The sequence below is a fragment of the Anabrus simplex genome, chromosome 5, assembly GCF_040414725.1.
Source record: "Anabrus simplex isolate iqAnaSimp1 chromosome 5, ASM4041472v1, whole genome shotgun sequence".
Classification (NCBI taxonomy): domain Eukaryota; kingdom Metazoa; phylum Arthropoda; class Insecta; order Orthoptera; family Tettigoniidae; genus Anabrus; species Anabrus simplex.
This window is the reverse complement of record NC_090269.1, coordinates 386,452,160-386,466,237: the sequence shown is the minus strand read 5'-3', so window position 1 is coordinate 386,466,237 and position 14,078 is coordinate 386,452,160. Positions and strand designations below refer to the sequence as shown.

Sequence of the window (14,078 nt, the reverse complement as noted above, 5' to 3'; positions counted from 1 at the left end):
TGATGTGTTGTTTTGTACTCATTTAAGGAAGATACTCAACGGTTGTTTTGTGATGGAGAAACGTTCGATATGGAGTTTAGAATGTGGTAAAATTTATTTGTTCTATTTTGTACTCATAAATCATACTTTTAATCTGTATTGGTTTTCTAAAGTTGAAGTACAGTAATCCAGCATGTTTAACAGGAATGTATCAAAAGGGGCTGTGGAGTCACAACTCCAGTCCCTGGTGCTGAGAAGCTGGGGGATAGAAGCAGACTGAACTAAGATAAGTCTTCCAGAGTTCTTCATTGTGACTCCATAAGTTCCTCTCCAACAGCTACTTCTGGCAGTTGTTCTGATTGAGCTGGATTAGTAGACTTCCCTGCAGTCATATAGAGTGATCATATCACACTCTAAGACAGTATCTGCAGTCCACCCAGGAAGAACTTCTCATAACATGGAACTGATACTGCAAACAAAAGAGAAAATAAGATTAAATGCAATTGTTAAATTATTAAACAAAGAATGGAATACTGGTACACCAGGAAAAATAGAACATTTTTTGTATTTCAAGAAATATGTGGCACAAGGAAATGAAAACGAAAAGCACTAACTAAAAGAATGAAAAGAAACCAAGCACAAAGTCAACATTTATTACTATGATTGTTTTGTTGTTGTCATTGTTATTTTCTGTAAGGTGGTGATGTTTTAAGAGGAAGTACAACTAGGCAACCAAGGCCATACCCAGGATTTTTTTGGAGGGAATTAGGATTGGTGGGGGGTTGTTGTTCTTCCATAAACAAAAGCTATAGTAACAATGCTTTTTTACTTTTCAAATAGATTTTACAGAAAGAAAAGTTTGAGTTTTAGGGCAGTACTTTCCACAACTCACTGGGTGAAGTATAAATTCATAGCGGTCTGGTGGGCAGAACATGCTTTAACATGTGTGTGCAGCACAACACAATGATTTGTTTAAAAATGGAGGTAGCAATATGTTTCAATGTAAGTATTAAAAATATTTAGGGGTTTGGTTATTTTAAAAAAAATCTTCTAGTGGTTTGATAACATGAACATATTTTTGTATGTTTATTGAAATTGATTTTTATGGTGCAAATTGTATTAAGTACATAAAAAATCCAATCTGTATATCTCATCAAATTAAAATTTCCATTTACTGTATGTTTTCAGTAAATTTAACTAAATTCATAGAGAAATTTTTAAGGATGGCATAGATTTTATAGGTTAAATTCACTTGTTTATTTTGCAAATGCTTATTATTGTAATAATATTTCTAATTTATTGTAGGCTGTTTAAATTTGTCAAGTTTGTTTTTATTTTGGAGTGGGGTTTGAACTCCCCTAACCTCCACCCTGGGTACAGCTTTGTAGGCAACCATCCTCTATATAACACTGATCAGAGAGAAAGAAATACAAGGGCCATGAAGGGCATGAAAATTAAAGGCTCCCTGGGCCTCAAGTGCTTTAATACCATTGAGGTTGGAGAAGAACAAGAGTTGACCAAGGGTAACTATGCATTAAATTGCATGTGAATTTGCTTACGGTAGGTAATAATAGAGCAAATGTTCCTTCCTAACCTTCTGGAATTCTGTAGCTGTAGGCTGAGATCATTCGTTCAATGATTCATTCATTCCTTCATTCATTCATTCATTCATTCATTCATTCATTCATTCATTCAATAATAAGGGCTCTCTCCCTAGTTGGTGGTTATCTGTGTCTGGGAGAGAGATTTTTTTCATGCTTGCATGAATTCAGTTCATTCATACATTCATTTATTCATCCACATTGAAGTGTTCACACCTTATCTGCTGGAGTTAGGATGTAGATATAGGCTGAGAGCATTCATTCATTGATTAATTCATTCATTCATTCATTCATTCATTCATTCATTCATTCATTCATTAATAAGGGCTCTCTCCCCAGTTGGTGGTTATCCATGTCTGGGAGAGAGGAGTGTTTATTCATTCGTGCATGCTTGAATAAAATCCAATCATGCATCTCATCCAGGCATGCAGTCTTCGATCCATTTATTCATTCATACAGCCATTCAGTTCATTCATAATATCTATTGTAAGCTAAGGAGAAATGTGTTCGGACTCGTGACAAAAATAAATACTTGCACAAATTTAAAATAGTGATTAGGCATAATTGTAATGTTTGGGTAGTAGTAGATAAATTAATTGTAACAAGAAAAGTATGAATGTATCAAAAACATTTTAAATAATAATGTTATTTACTTTACCTAGCCATAGATGCCAGATGTACCAAGTTTGAAAGGGCTTATTACTCGTGACGTAGTATCTATTCATCTAAGTGCCTCTCCAAGAACCTCAAACTCAGACACTACAACTCGATCGTCCAACCATCTGTTCTGTATGCTTCCGAGTGCCTTGTAATGGCCAGGAAGGGCCCCACTCAGAAAGCTGGAGTTAAAAGAGAGGAAGATCCTGAGGACGATATTATGACCAATCAGAGAGGAAGGAGGCATTTATAGAATCCGCCCTAATGATGAACTGTATGAACACCAGGAGGACATCGTCATGTGTATAAGGAAAAGGCGCCTGACCTTTTATGGACACTTGGCCTGTCTGGATTCCGAAAGACTCACCAACAGGATATTCACAGTAACAGGACAAATGGATCACGTCAGTTAAGTCGAATATGGAACAACTAGGTATCCCACTGGGACAAACTCATGACCGAATACTGTTCTGTCAAGCCATCCGACACGGTGTTTTCCCAACGTCCCTTACAAGTAAGAAGATTACAGGAACTAAGTGGACAGAAGAGAGAAAGCTGGCTCATAGTCAGCAAATGAAGGAGTATTGGAAAAAGAAGAAGAAGAAGAAAGCAACAACTTTACCGAAGAGTAGATATGAGCCCCGTGGTCCTCAGTAGGCCTAAATGACAAAGAAGATGAATGTTATTTACTATATGTCCCACTAACTACTTTTATGGTTCTTGGAGATGCCGAGGTGCCAAAATTTTGTCATGCAGGAGTTTTTTTATGTGCCAGCAAATCTACCTACACGAGGCTGATGTATTTGAGCACCTTTAAATACCACTGGACTGTGCCAGGATCAAACCTGCCAAGTTGGGGTCAGAAGGCCAGTGTTTCAAGCATCTGGGCCACTCAGCCCAGCTCAAAAATAATTTGGTTTGCAATAAATGATTAATCTCTCCTCAGTTCCAGGCAATTCAGAACTAGGGGATGGGAGTATTCTATTCTAAGTAAGATTAAGGAATGTTTATTAAAAGAAGTAATCTCAAAGCATTGGCAGTCATAGAGTGTCACTAATGGAGTGGGAATTGGTAAGATTGTGACTTTGCATCTGGGAGATAGTGGGTTTAAATCCCACTGTCGGCAGCCCTGAAGATGGTTTTCCATGGTTTCCCATTTTCACACCAGGCAAATGCTTGGGCTGTACCTTAATTAAGGCCATGGTTTCTTCCTTCCAACCCCTAGGCCTTTCCTATCCCATCTTCGCCATAAGACCTATCTGTGTCGATGCGACGTAAAGCCACTAGCAAATTAAATTGTGACTACTACTACTACTACCACTACTACTACTACTACTACTACTACTACTATAGACGCACAGTCAAAGGAATTGGGGGGGCGAGTGGTTCTCTCTGAAATTTCTTCCAAAAATTTAAAAGTATAAACTTTACTTTTCTAAAATAATCAGTTCAGGATTAGGGAATAGAGAGTTTCTATCATAAATTGAAGTCGTACTGCCCACAAATGCTGCATTCTGTGTTAAAGACTAGAAATAATGCAAGTGAAATTTCTTTTTGAAGACAGAACATGAGTCAGAACTAACAGTAGAGTATCTGCTATGGTGTGAAGAGTGAAAAGCACCAAATGAAAATCCATCTGGAATGCTGTTTTGGACAAGTGTGACAAGAAAAACTTGTTTACGTATTGTGTATATTAGCAACCATGCCTCTTTCAACAACTGAAGTGGAAAGATCATTTTCTTCAATAAAGAGCTTCTTGTGGAATAAAAACTGGCATTGAATGTCTAACTGGATTTACTCTTCTGTCTATCCACTAACCAAAACCAGTTACACTTAAGGAGATACTAGATGTAATGGCCACCAGCAGAGGCAATAATAGTAGGAGGCTGCTTTTATAAAGATATATATTTTTCAAATTAAACATAATTTATCTATACAGTATATATAAAATAACTTGACTGACTGACTGACTGATTCATCATCGCCGAACCAAAACTACTGGACATAAAGAAATGAAATTTTGGTGATACATTGATATTAACATATAGGTGCTTGCTAAGGGAGGATTTTTGGATATTCTGTTGGTAAGGGGGTGAAAAGGCAGGTGAATTTTTAAAATGACGAGATCTATAACTCAAAAACTTAAAAATTTACAGACGTAAAAATTGGTATTTGGAATCTCTTTTAAAAATAAAGAAACATGTATTTTTTTGTTTTCAGAAAATCCCATTAGGTGGGTCAAAAAAGGGGGAAAACGGGTTGAACACCTTTTATGAGGAGACTTATATCTCATAAACTGAAGATGTTACAGACATGAAAATTGAAATTTGGAATCTCCTTTGAAAATCCTTGGATAATCCGATGAATAGGGGGTGAACAGGAGTGACAAATGGGGTGAATTTTTAAAAAGACTGTATCTGCAAATTATCTCAGACACGTAACATATTACAGGTTTGAAAACTGGTATTTGGAATTTCCTGTAAAAGTAAAGAAACAAAAATATTTCAATTTGGAAAATCCACATAAGGTAAACTCAAAAATGGAGTGAAATTTTAAAATTAGCGTATCTACTGTATATCTAAAAAACTTAACATGTTGCAGATGTGAAAATTGGTATTTGGAATCTCCTTTAAAAATAAGGAAACACGTATTCTTTGGTATTCAGGAAAAACCCTTAACAGGGTGGGGGGTGAAAGAATTGAATAATTAGTTGAGTTATTTGTATGAGAATGTACAGTATATATACCAAAAAATCTAAAGATGTTACACACACTTGGTGGGGGAATCAACTTGGTTCGGGGGGAGAGGGATGAAAACGTAGATGAATTCCTTTTACAAGGATACATATATCTCAAAAACTGAAGATGTTACAATCGTGATAATTGGTATTTGGGAGCTCTTTTAAAGAAACGGGTACTGTTTGTTTTTGGAAAATTCACTTGAGTGGGGAGTGTGAAAGGAAGTAAAAAAATTGAATTCTTTTTCAGAAGAAATATCTCAAAACTGAAGGTTACAGATGTGGAAATTGGTATTTGCAATCTCCTTTAAAAAATAAAGAAACATGCATTTTTGAGGTGGGGGGTAACCAACTTAATGGGCAGGGGTGGAGTGAAAAATGCGTTGAATTCTTTTCGTGAGGATACTTATATCTAAAAAAACTGGAAGATGTTACAGACATGAAAATTTGCATTTGGAATTTTCTTTCAAAGTAAAGAAACACATAATCTTTTGTCTTTGGAAAATCTACTTAAGGGGGGGGTGAATTAATTGAAAAATTAGTTGAATACTTTGTATGAGGATACTTATATCTCAAAAACTAAAGATGTTACAGATGTGAAAATTAGTATTTGGAATTTCCTTTAAAAATAAAGAAACACGTATTTTGGAGGGGGGGAATCAACTTGGGGGCGGGGGCTGTGAAAGGAGAGTTTTATCCCTTTATATGAGGATACATATATCTCAAAACTGAAGATGTTACAGTCATGATAACTGGCATTTGGAAGCTTCTTTATAAATAAAGAAACAAGTTATTTGGTTTTCAGAAAATTGACTTAAGGGGGGAATGGGGTGGAAAGAAGTCAAGAAGAAGAAGTTGAATTATGCTTATGAGTATACTTATCTTTAAAACTGAAGGTGTTACAGATGTACAGGTATGAAAACTGGTTTTTGGAATCTCCTTTAAAAATAATGAAACACATATTTTTTGTTTTTGGAAAATCCAGTTAAGGGGCTGAAAAGAATTGGAAAAGCAGGTGAATTTTTAAAATGAGTACTTGTATATCTACATTATATATCAAGAACTTAACATGTTAGAGACAAGAAACTTGGTATTTGGAAAGTCCTTTAAAAATACAGGAACCTGTACCTTTTTGTTTTGGAGAAGGCACTTAACAGGGGCTGAACAGAAGTGAAAAATAGTTGAATTATTTTTTATGAGGATACTTATATCTTAAAAACTGAAGATGTTTCAAATGTGAAAATTGGTATTCAGAATCTCCTTTAAAAATAAAGAAACAGGTATTTTTGTTTTCGGAAAATACACTTAGATGGGGTGAGGGTGGGGTAAGGACTGATCAAGGGGTTGAATTCTTTTTATGGGGATACTTATGTATATCTCAAAAACTGAAGACGTTACAGATGTGGGAATAGGTATTTGGAATCTCCTTTAAAAATAAAGAAACATGTATGTATTTTTTTGATTTGAGAGAAGACTGTTTCTCACATGTACAGTTCTATGTTGCATGGTCATCTTAGCCCCAAAAGGTAATACCACAAACATGGTTTACGAAGAAGTTCTGGGGTAAATGAAACTCAGTTTTTGGGCGAGTTTTATACTTCAAGAATTTTCAGATAATGTCTTAGTACAATGCCGAGGAACGATTACTTTGATCAAATTACGAAATACACGTGAGCGAAGCTGCAGGTAATTGCTAGTCATATATATAATATTAACACATGACTTATTTGATATTTTATTGAAAATGTTCCATATAGGCCATCACTTGATGTCATAAATGTTTGAAGCTGATATAAATATTAAAATTTGAAATTATATAGAATAATTTATGACTTTACTGGCTGGACCTAGTGTTTGGAGTGCACTACGTGTTCTTGTATGGATGAGACAAATTTGTTACTTTCATTGAACCTGTCTCATTCTCATCCTTGGTTTTGACAACATGAAAGTGACAAGTTTGTGTGAAACTGGTAACACCACTCTTTACAAAGCCACTCTTGTTATGGATGGTGTGTAAATGTCACTCATAGAACCAGTTGATGTGAGCATTTCAGTGGGCTTGGCAGACTGATAGGTTATAGCAACTTCTGGTTTGGAGAGGAAAGCAATGGGAACTACCTCACTCCTCATTTGCCCAGTACACCTCTTCAGAGATGCCTAGGTCAACTGTAAGAGCTGATGGTGGAGCTGTTGAAGATTCAACCAGCCTTTGGATTGAGGACTGTATTTATAATGTTTGTATGTTTAAAAAATAATATAGCCTACATAAAATAGCTATCTGCCTGCTGTCATTTCTTGATGGATACAGTACTTATGCATCCATCTCTTGGCACAGGCCAGAGTAAAGTGTAGCTTCCACCGAAGTCCCAGTCAACATCCATGGCTGTGACAATATGGAAGTTGCTGGGGTATGGGTAGTGCTGAGTAATGACATTCGGAGCATGACTAGTGCATCTGAGTGTTATGAAAGGTGCTGCTCATAGGGTCAGTCGTGCTGCAATAGTAATTTCTGACCCAGTGAGGAAAGCAATGGTAAACTACCTCACTCCTCATCTTGCCTAGTACGCCTCATTTTGGTGCTGCCATTGGTTTTTGGGGTTTCCTTATAACTGCATAACCTTTGGTAGTGCTATTTGAGGATCCAACCAGCCTCTGGGCTGATGACCTAACAGACAGACAAAATAGCTATGTAAGCAATGAATAGTTTTCAGTTTGGTTCTTGAATGTGCCAAGACTGGGAAAGTCAAGCAGATCATATCTTGTGAAGCCCGAAACAAGCCAAGCAGTAATATTCTGTTTTGGACCCCCTCCTAAAACGAAATCCTAGGTACAGGCCTAAACATCTGCTGCTATTTGTTTACCATTCCTTCAGTACACTAGTTTGCTTGTTTGTTGCTTGTTGTTTAAAGGGGCCTAACATCTTAGGTCATCGGCCCAAGTTACAGATTTTAAGAAAGATTGGAGGCAGATAATGGTTTCATCTATAACACTTTAAAATATTTTGAAATGATCTGTTTCCCAGGTGCACAAACAGGCTATTGATATTTAGAGTAAGAAAATAATAATAATAATAATAATAATAATAATAATAATAATAATAATAATAATGTCGGGCTGAGTCGCTTAGACAGTTGAGGCATTGGTCTTCTGGCCCGCAAATTGGCAGGTTTGATCCTGGCTCATTCTGGTGATATTTGAAGGTGGTCAAATACGTCAGCTTTTTGGTGGTAGATTTACTGGCACGCAAAAGAACTCATGCAGGAGTAAATTTAAGCACCTCGGCAAGATTGAAAAAAAAAAATCACAGCAAGAAGAGGTTCTGGGAGAAGGAAAAGGCAACAACATTAGCTAAATAAGTTGAATCTCACTCCTTAGTAGGGCATATATGAATAATAACAATAATAACTAGTTCTACTAATTTCTGAGTGCCATGAGCCCAATAAATATGCTTCTCCAACCTGAACAATATTCAGGTCTTCTTAGGGACTGTTGAAGTAAGCTGCTTTATTTGGTCAAACCATTTGCCCTATGTAGTCTTGTAATAATACTTTATTAACGGTAATACCATTTTACATAACAGTAGAGATGAATAAACAAAACAAAACACACTAAAAAGAAAGTTCAATGGAATATAAGTAGAAAAATATGTACAGATATATACACAGATTATATTACAAATAAGCACAGGAAAATAATAGTCAATTCTGGAGATTATGTAGGTGATTTCTAAATTTTGACAATGAGCAGTTAAATATATCAATATCCACTTTGTTTAGAGATCTTGACATTCGTTCAATTGGCCCACTGAATGTGTAACTAGTTCTATGCCAATTTGTAGACAATGTATTCTTGAACCTTGTGCGTCTGCTGGTACATGTTAGTTAATTTTTGCAAGGAGTTGTGGACAATTCACCAAGGAATGAAGCAATTTAAAAATGAAGAGTGTATCCAATAATTCACGGCATTGTGACAGGCTATGCAGATTTAAAGACTGTTGTAGGACTGAATAATCAACATTATCATATGAGAATCCTGCTCTAAATGAATATAAACAAAGAAATTTATATTGTACTGAATCTAATCTATGGATAGAGGTCTGATGAGAAGGGTTCGAAACAGCTGTACAGTATTCTAGTATAGGGTGTACCATAGACACATACAGCAATCGATAGGTAGCCAAGTTTGAACATTCTCTAGAATATCTAGTAATGCAACCCAATCTTTGAAATGCTTTCTTACAAATATTTTCAATATGTTCATTAAATGATAGGTTATAACTGAATAAAACACCAAGGTCGTTAACTTGTGAAACAGAAGTTAGAATGTTGTTATTACTAAATTTTTACTGAAATGATATTTTCTTCTTGTTTTTAAAAGCAATATTATTTTACATTTCTCATGATTAAGTTTCAACCCATTTTGAATACAGTACTTTTCTAGATGATGTAAATGAAGTGGACAATTAATTTGCATAAATTTTTCTGCATCGTCAGCAAACAAAAGCAATTCAGAATTCGTAAGTATATTTTTAATGTAATTTATGTAGAGAGTAAAAAGTAAGGGCACAAGGTGAGACCCTTGAGGAACTCCACTGGTAACAACAATAGGCACAGAAAGATGATTCCTTATTTTAACAATCTGCAGGTGACCTTTAATCTTCCCTTGCAACATACATTTTTTAAGATTTTCTCTAACTCTTCTTGTGATGTGCCCAAAGAAATGGAGGATTTTCTGACTGATGCTGGAGGACAGAGGTTTGGAGATGTTAAATTGCTTGGTGTTGACCACGTTGGTTCTTTTTTTGTTCAGGCTACTGTATAAGCAACATTCTTTGCCAACCCTACATCTCGCTCGAATGCATCAATGCATTGTTTGTCTCTGGCTATTAAGGTCCATGTTTCACAACCATACAGAAAGATGAAGAAAACAAGATCTTCAACAAGGAGGATCTTTGTGTAGGTTGTTATTGCTTTGTTCTTCTAGATCCTGGTGAGCTTCTTCATGGCAACTCACCCTAAATTGGATTGGCTTCTCATTTCTTCTTCACAACATTTTCCGTTGCAGGTAGTTGATCCAAAATATACTAGTCATGTACTAAAATAAACCAAACTTCGCTAAACTGAAATCCAGCTTAACCAAAACAATTGTAATTTTTTTTTTTTTTTTGGCAGGACCAGTGCTCAAAATTGAGCTGGCAATGTTGCTTGCAGCAAGCAACATAATTCTCTTACCCCTACCCTACATTCCAGTGCACATTTTACTCATTATTTGCTGTCACAGCAAGTGTTACACTATCTTCTTTGCCATGTATTGCCCAGGAGGTTCTTCTATGTAATATTGTGTTTTACTTTTGATGTTGATCAGAGTAATAAGTGCTTTAAGTGTGTTGTTTTAAGATGTCAGCAAAAAGGAAATGTGTTGTGATAACAATTGAACAGAAAACTGAAGCAGTTAGACAGGTGGAAAATGGGAGAGTGTACAAAACATAGCAGCTGATTATACTGTTGCTGTCTTGACAGTATCTGATGGGGTAAAAGCAAAGCCAAAATTTCAGGAACACTTGTTGAAAATTTCAAAACACAAAACTGTGATAAAAGTCGAATATGAGAAACTACATGTAGCCCTGTTCCTGAATTTTACCCAGCAATGTACTAAAGGTATGCCATTATCCGGACCTATACTTAAGCGTTTGTTGAATGAAGCAGCAAAATCCACACCAGCTGATAACAATGCTCATCAGGTGGTGGAGTGATATAGCTGCACAGAATCATTGCAAGGAGAGAGTTCAAAAGAAAATTTCTGATTTTATGGATTTAATGAATGTCTTAATACTGTACTTTATTATATTTAAGTAACAATGAAAACAACATTGCATGCACATAAGAGTAGAATATTTGTAATTTTTTTTTGCTAGTTCTTTATGTCGCACCGACGCAGATAGGTCTTACGGCGACGATGGCACAGGAAAGGTTTAGGAATAGGAAGAAAGCAGACCTGGCCTTAATTAAGATACAGCCCCAGCAGCTGACTGGTGTAAAAATGGGAAACCATGGAAAACCATCTTCAGGGCTGCTGACAGTGGGATTTGGACCCACTATCTCCCAGATTTGACCTTTTGCTCTAGCAATAGTTCTGCTGATTATTTGGGAAAATATGTTATCCAAAATGGCTCTGACCCATTTAATTTGGTTAAGTGGAATTTTACTGTACTCTCTTACTGCATTTTCCTTTAATATACTTGTGAGCTGGATCAATGCTTCTGGTTATCATTGCCTTGGACTTACTAAGGTTGATACTTAAAAACCATATACTAGCTCTGTGGTGTCATCAACAAATTTAAAATTATTAACAATTTCTCCAGTGATTCAGATACCTCCTGTCCATCCATAAAGAGCTTTGCTGATGACCTGCTAGGTTTAGATATTAAATAGCAAACGAGGAAGAACACATTCCTGTCTAATAACTTTATAAATTCTAAAGAATTTGGAAACACCAGTACTTGCCTATACACCAGTAGTGTGATTTCTACAGCATATAACCCAATGTGTAGTCTCTATAAACATGCCTTCCTGCCATATCATCATCCAGTTGACACTGTCGAAGGTCTCTGTATAGTAATGGAAACAGATTAGGACAGGAATACAAAATTTTCTAGATTTTTCTCTTACCTGTCTGATGTTAAAAATATGTAAAATTTGAGATGCTGATTGATAATGTAAAATATGATTTTACTTGTAAGGGATCTTTTCTTGGGAGCCACATCTGTGCTCTCTGGCTTTTTTTTCTTCCCAATATACCAGCAAATCACCCTTTCCATTGTTAAGGTCTCAGAAATGTTGAATGTCTCAGTTTTGTGATGTCTTGATTTGACAAATTGGTAGACACATTCTCCTTTACAAGTGTTAAGTTTCCCATAACATATCGTGAATTCAACAGCTATTGTTCCCACCACAATTTTCTTTGCTTCCTTGTGGGCTGTTTTGTAGGCATTCCAATGAGCTGGTGGATTTTCTTATTGAGAAACTCATACTATAACTTTTTCTTCATGTATACCACATCTTTGGCATTGTTTTTAATTCACATATCTTTGCATATCCAACATCTTTCTTTTGTTGTTCAAGGAAAGACACATGCAGCTTTCAGTTTTATCTAGCTTTCTTTCACTGTTTGCTTGTAGAAAGCATAGTCAGTTGCAAAGGCGCCCATGCCTGGGGGCAAGGGGGGGACACGTGCCTTCCCCCGCCTAGCTCTGAGGGAAAGGAAAAAATCTAATATAGTCAGGTGTTTTTCTTTCAAGAAAATGATATAAAAGTTGGTATTACATAAAAGTGGTAGGGGATACCATGGGTGGTTTTATACTGTGGTATACAAGTCACCATTCATCTTCCAAAATATTAAAAATACTACACACCCTCAGGTCTAGGTGCCCCCACCCCTCCTACAAAATAAACATGTGCTAATCTCGAGGTCTCTGAAGTGGATGGTTGGAATTCAAATGGCACTCAATGATATAACAAATAGTCATGGCAAGTAAAAAAAATTGTACTAGATCATCTAGTGAAGGTATGTACAAATTTTCAGATTTTTGAGGTTTATAGTAGAGGAGTGATAGTACAGTAAGTTAAAGCCGTGTGTTGCATGTTGCCTAGCAAGTCAGAGTGGCGTCTAAATATTGCTAGGCTGCATGATTAATTACCTGTGGATGGATCTAGGAGGTACTAGATGTAGACTAATCTTATGATTTCCACAAATTTATTATGGTCTATCTAAAAGGTATCCAGGAACTGCTGTATATAAATTGGTGGAGTATTCTAAATCCATTTATATCAGTTAAAATTTTATTAAAAGTTCTGATTCATCTGAACTGGTTGTTCAGTTTCAGAATGTGGTAATATTGTATCAGAACTGTGGTACTGTTATTATGGTAGGAGGACAGCAGCTTGTGTATTGGTGTGTTAGCTTAGCAGTAAAGTGCTATTACATTTAATTTCTCTCACAAGCATGTGGTTTACAGTTCAAATCCTCCAACAATGGAATGTTTTTATTAGTTTACAATCATACATTTACTTCCTCAATCCTTGCTGTTGTTTACATTTTATACAAGGGGAGATCAAATATAAACAGGATTTAATTTTTATTTACATTAATTTATTGAAAAACACAAGACAATTATAATTTATTTTTCCACATAGTTTCCTGCTTTGGAAATGCATTTGTCCCAGCGTATAGGCAGATTTTGATGTCTTCATCGTAAAAAGAACAGGGTCGTGTCACCAGCCAGTTGCACACGAAGTCTTTCACACTCTCATCATCTTCAAATCGATGCCCTCCTAGAGCTTCTTTAAGCGGTTCGAACAAATGGAAATCGCAGGGCGATAAATCCGGGCTGTAAAGAGGATGATCTCAAGTGTAGTTCAGTCCTCTTACAGACCTCCAAATGTCTCAACTTCAGATTTTCGATCAAAAGGCGAAGGACCCATCTAGAATACACTTTACAGAACTGTAGGTCGTTTGTGATGATTGCTTGACAGCTCCCATAGCTGATTCCAACTTGTTCTGCATTTTCTGATACTGTTGCTCGTCGTCAATAATGTCTTTAACCGCACCAATGTTTTCGTCTCTAATATTTCACAGGAGTAGGCTATGTGCTGGCACCGGTTTCACCCTCTCCCTTCCTACAGTCATATGTCACGTCATTCATTTAATCTCATTAATTCCTCTGGGGGGTTGACATCAGCAAGGGCATCTGGTCTTGAAAACCCACCACGACAGATTCATCTCACCTTATATCCCAACACATAGAGAAATCGGGCAATACATGGAAGCCATCTTGCGAACAACAAAAAAGATCCCAAACTAAAGCTTGAAGTGTGTTTCTTGGCTTATTTCAAAGCTCTCGAAAACAAATCTCAGGAGTAACAAGAATCAAAGAGGTTACACTAACTGTTCTCACACAACATCCTCCCACCTAAGTCAAATGAATGTTAACATGAATTGACTTACACCCTTTATGCACAAATTGCCACTTTCATAAAATAGTCCTGAAACAATTACAAAATGATAAAATTCAATAATATAAACAGAAATAATTATGTTAATTGACA

The 14,078-nt window shown here is 36.1% G+C and overlaps 1 protein-coding gene across 1 annotated transcript in view; it reads right to left on the bottom strand.

Moving 5' to 3' along the window:
• Positions 1-247: 247 nt before the first annotated feature.
• Positions 248-14,078, bottom strand: part of Shab (Shaker cognate b) — a 260,638-nt gene continuing 246,807 nt past the window's right edge. The window contains exon 7 of the mRNA XM_067148672.2: positions 248-448. The gene's annotated coding sequence lies outside the window, so the exon portion shown is untranslated. The remainder of the gene's footprint in view (positions 449-14,078) is intronic.